This window comes from Panthera tigris, chromosome B3 (genome assembly GCF_018350195.1).
Source record: "Panthera tigris isolate Pti1 chromosome B3, P.tigris_Pti1_mat1.1, whole genome shotgun sequence".
In the NCBI taxonomy this organism is placed as follows: Eukaryota; Metazoa; Chordata; class Mammalia; order Carnivora; family Felidae; genus Panthera; species Panthera tigris.
Window position 1 is genome coordinate 86675249 of NC_056665.1, and position 5293 is coordinate 86680541.

At 39.1% G+C, this 5293-nt stretch overlaps 1 long non-coding RNA gene across 1 annotated transcript; it reads right to left on the reverse strand.

Annotated features, from left to right (window-relative positions):
- Positions 1 to 575: 575 nt before the first annotated feature.
- On the reverse strand, positions 576 to 3922 carry LOC122239257. Its single transcript, XR_006218207.1, has 3 exons — positions 3855 to 3922; positions 3120 to 3351; positions 576 to 790 (listed from the first exon to the last, which is right to left on the reverse strand). It is a non-coding gene; the product is annotated as an uncharacterized LOC122239257 (long non-coding RNA).
- Between the last annotated feature and the right edge of the window lie 1371 nt (positions 3923 to 5293).

Sequence of the window (5293 nt, forward strand, 5' to 3'; positions counted from 1 at the left end):
TGCTTCAGGATGACCAGGGAAAACCTTTAAAAAGGGAGGTGTAAATTCTGGACTGAACTTCGAAAGATCAAAGAGAGTTCAAGAAAAAAGGATGAGAATGGCGAATGGAAAGGGGTCAGAAGTTCGGCTAGAATATGATGTCTGTGTATGTGGGGAACAGGAGCTGAGGTTGGGAAGGTAGGTAGAGATCAGATTAAATTCAATTCGTCAGCGCTAGACTGAGGAGTGTCTATTCCTTACTCTTCCCACTTTCTCCATAAATGATACTAGGAAAAGCATAGAGTAAATAAATTTGAAGAAACATCTACAATGAAATAATAAAACATAATAGAAACTGCTACACTAAAAGAATTACAAATTAAAATAGGAAGATGAGAGCAAATGACACAGCCGAGTAGAAGCTCTGTTTATCAGCTTCCTTGTGGTCAAAGCAAAAAGGGAGGTAAGACTGATTTTATAATTATCACGGTCTGCAAGGAAGAAACTGTCAGTTCTAAAAGCTTTTCTTAGCATCAAATTTAAAAGAAATTTTTGACATGGACTGAATTGTATGTAGAGAATTCTTTAACTCCACATATTCATTTTAATGTCCCTTATAAAACCAGAGGAAAAATACTCTGTAGATTGGTGCTTTTCAGATTGCAGTGTGCATACAATCACCTGAGGAACTTATTACAATGCAGATCCTGAATCAGAAGGTCTGGGGTGGGCTTGCTGTCCTGCATTTTTAGTAAGCTTCTGCTGTTGCTGCTGCTGCCATCTGCAGAGTGCAGTCTGAGTAGGTCAGCTACTAGAGAAATGTATAAAAGCAGGGAATCAGAAAGATGCATATGATATTCATTTTATTATAACTAAAGGTGTAGTCATTTAGCCGTTTTTTGATGTAGAGCCAGGGATTTTTCTTTACAATGCAACCTGAATGAGGAATGATTCTGAATTTCTACATTTTTGGAAATTTCGCAATTTTTTACAGTTGTCTAATATAAATCTAGTGTGACACCAATTTTTAGCACCTAATTTACTGAGCGTATCGAAAGCAATCCACTAAGTTTTCACAGAAACAACTGATCTCTTTTCATCCGCATCTTGATCAGTTTATATAATATTTAACCAAATTGTAAATTATAATAACAAAAATAACTAGTATAAATAGATTTGAGAGAAAACACAACTTTTCGCAACACAAGTTAACACAACTATTCGCAACACAAGAAAACAAAGTTATTCCCAAACGAATAACTGGGGAGACGGAAATGCCCAGATTTGCTAGCTGCGAGCATTCAGCTGGCCATGTGCTTTCCTCAGTGCATTTTCAGAGGGAATGGGGAACATCTGTTAATCAGCAAGCTGGATAAGTGGAGGTCAGCTAGTGTGACTCCCTAAGAGAGCAGAGGCCAAGAATCCAGCTCTCAGATAATTAGGCTGGATAGAGTAGATAAAGGCCTGGATGGGCAATGTATCCTCCAACCATATTCTTTAAATGTTTTATCTTGACTTGATGAGAGCTGGACAGCAGCTAATTCAACACTGTGCTCTTTGGCAAGGCCTCGGAGGAGGCACAATCTGGGGAATCTTCCTTATTGAGGGTAGGGCTCAGTGAATGGTAGACACTGAGTGAATGGTTCTGGAAGGTCCAGGTTATCTGAAACAAGCCAATTTGTGGTGGTGTCAAGTCCATAGAGTTTCTGGTCTCCACCTAGGAGCAGAGCTTCTTGGGGAGCCAGTCAAATTTTTTGTGCCAACCAGAAACACACAAGGGACGGATTAAGACAAAATGCTTTCAGCATGTAAGATACAAAAGATCAATGCCCACGTGTATAAAGAGCTCCTACATATAAATAAAAAGACATCAAATCCAATTACTAAAGGAAAAAGTATTTGAACAGGTAATTTACTCAAGTTCCTGGGAATGTAGATTAAAATAAACTCTTGGATTAACAAAAATTAAAAGATCTCATAATATATAATGTTAGTAGGTATGTGGGCTAATGGGCATGCATACACTATTGTGATTATGTAATTTGATACTCTTTTTGAAGAGTAATCTCACAGCATTAATTAAAAAACTATGTCTTGAGTGCCTCCTAGGTGCCAACGCTACACTATGGGTTGGGGATATAACCGTAAACACAAAGTCCTATTCTCATAGTGGAAGGAGATAGATAATAAACAAACCAATATACATCTGGGTTTAATAAAAGCTGAGAAGAAAATCAAGCAAAGTAAGGGATGAGAATGACAGAGGTGAGTGGGGCACTATTTTATATCAGATAGCTAGGGATGCCCTCGGATAAGCTGACGTTTGACTATTTGCATCTCTTAGTAGAAAAACATATCTATACACATAGGAATTAAAAGAGCTTCAAGACCTATTGTTTACTGAAAATAATGAGTTGCAGAACCGTGTCTTGGGTATAATCCTTTTATGTTAAAAATGTGGTGGGGCGCCTGGGTGGCTCAGTCAGTTAAGCATCCAACTCTTGATTTCAGCACAGGTCATGATTTCATGGTCCGTTAGATCAAGCCCTGCATTGGGCTCTGTGCTGACACTGTGGGGCCTCCTTGGGATTCTCTCTGTCCCTCTCTCTCCACTCCTCCCCCCTTAAAATAAATAAATAAAATTTTTAAAAAGGTTGTTTGTGGGCACTTAAATAAATAAATGGCCATTTATAGTACTTAGTATATGTACAATACAACAAATACATAGAAGGGTGCACACCACCTCCCCAAACTTCCAACCCTGGTTATCTCTGGGGTTAAGTTTGTTTGCAAAGGCTGTGATAGGAAAGAGGGAGATCCTGTAACCTGCCCTATGAGAATTTTTTTAAAATAAAAAACAGAATGAAATACTGGAAAGACACAATAACATTTGGGAAAAAGTACAAATTTAGTAGAAAATTGCAATGATGAAACATATTTTCACCAAGCATTTGGGACTATGAAGTTAAAGAAAAATATCAGCAGATTTAAGAAAGGAGAGCAAGTCAGGCAAAAGGTGGCTGGATGTCACAGAGGGAAGCACAGGCTGAGCCATAGTTCACACTGAGACACCGCCCCCTCATTTGTGGTGAGGGTGAGGCCTTCAGCCACTTAACCAGCCTAAGAGTCAGTTTCCTTACCTGTAAAAAGGGATAACTACTTCTCATAGTAGTTGTGCTAAACGAGTTGATTCACATGCAGTGTTCAGAACACTGTGTGGCACATAGTTAAGTCTTTCATAAATGTTAGCTATTAAATAGGTCCTCGGTTCCACCAAGTTAGAGAAGGCTTCACACAGGCAGGCAGCCCTCTAGCAGAAGGAAGGCAGGACCCCCTGACTTGCTCTTCAGCATCTTGGCACTTCTCAAATATCTGTGAAGTTTGAAAAATATAGTTCAGTAATTAATCAGAGTACAAAGGATGGACTGATGTGTGGTTTAGAGGTCAGGGAACATGTGTGGAACCCAAGAGTCCCATATGGTAGAGCTCAGATCTGGCTCCACCCACTTCATAGCCATCACCTTTGTTTGTTGAAAATTAAACAGCTCTTCAGACCCCTGCTGGGGTGCTATTTGCACATACACAGAGAGAGAAAACAATAGGCAGGTCCTCTTTGCTATGCTGACATTTGCCTTAATAAGCTGTATTATTGGTCCTCAGAAAATCAAGGGGTTTAGTTGTTGTTCTAGCTTTCTAGGAAATGTAAGTTTGCACACCTCAAAATGAGTTAACTTTAAAATAAATTACTAGACATTTTTAAGTTTCCAGGAAGCAATTTGCAAACTCTGCCTGTTGTGTTCTTCTTGTTGCAAATGGCAGGATTGGGTGACATACTTAATTTTGCTGAGGACAGAGGTTAAGGGAACCTGCCTGACCTTCGGTTTAGGGAGAGGAAACCCAGAATTTTCCAGCATCCCACTGCACACCCCTTTCTTACTGCTTCTTCAATACAGCTTCTCCCTTTATCCTCCAGAATGTTGCCAGGTAAGCTGAGGTGTATTATGACCTACCAGAGTCACTGCATAAAGAGCTTTGGGACAAAGCCAGGTGCATTCACAAGACACTCAATCACCCCAAGGGCTGACCTATCAGATCCCCTTGTGGAGCAGTAAGTGGTCACATGCTATTTGTCAAGCTGACCTCAGCTGTTTCTCTCTCCCTTAACCTTTCTCTTCATTTTTGTCTTCTTTCCATTCACATCCCTCTGTTCATTCAACTCTTGTCTCCATTCTCCATCTCCTTTTCTATGTATTTCCTATGTTAGTTCCCATCTTGTTCCTATGGAGCACACTCACCAACACTGTGTCCATAATTTTATGTTTATTTTAATATCCTTATGTATGTTTGAAATAGACATATCTACAGATGTTGTCTCAGATGAAAAACATTGTCATTTACTAAGTGAGAGCAGGCTTAGTCAGGTCACCATTTCCCTATAAAATTTTATTGACCACTCTTTTCAAATGCTTCATAGCATCTTTGAGAAATAACATCTTTGGGGAATGAGCCATAAGTTATTGGCAGAAATTAGCTTTAGTAAATACTTATTAAGTATTCTCATGATACAGGAGCAAGCAACAGTCGTCTCTGTGCCTGAGTGTTTTGAGAATTTAAGCATAGAAGCAGTAGCAATGTTCCTGGTAGATGGTGACCTTAGAGTTTAAGTGCTTCAGATGATTCAGGGGGTTTCTTTGGAGGTTTCTTGGCTAATGACTGTTGTGACAGATGCTTACATATTCAGTTCTCGACACTTACGTTTGCACGTGGGACCTAGTGGTCAGGTTATTGAGGGAGCAAAAAAAGCAGTGGCTTTATGAAACTCATTTATTCTCTTTACTGGGATTGCTTCATTGTTTGTCAACTCGAAATATTAGTGAGGATTTAGGGAAATCATCTTGCTCTCTAATTAGATGAAATGGTGGCTGATTGCTGCAGCTATAAATGATCTTTGAGGTGTTACTAATTCAACTAAATCTCAGATGCCCGATTTGTACAGCTTGTTGATGACATTATTCTAGTGAAGAAGGGTTGGAGAGATTGGGGATGATTAAAATTGGTTTTGCTCACAACTTAATGATAATACTTGAGAGTAATGTAAAAACAACAGCAACTTCTAAAGTCAGGGTGGATCGTCCAGCAATGAACAATGACTACTCTTCCCCCTCCCAAGATTTGGATCATTAAATGTTCAGCAATAGGAGGAAGAAATAAATTACTAATTAGTGCTGTTAAGGCTAATATTCTTTTTTTAAAAAAAAATTTAATGTTTATTTTTGAGAGAAAGGGGGGAGGGGCAGAGAGAGAGGGAGAGAGA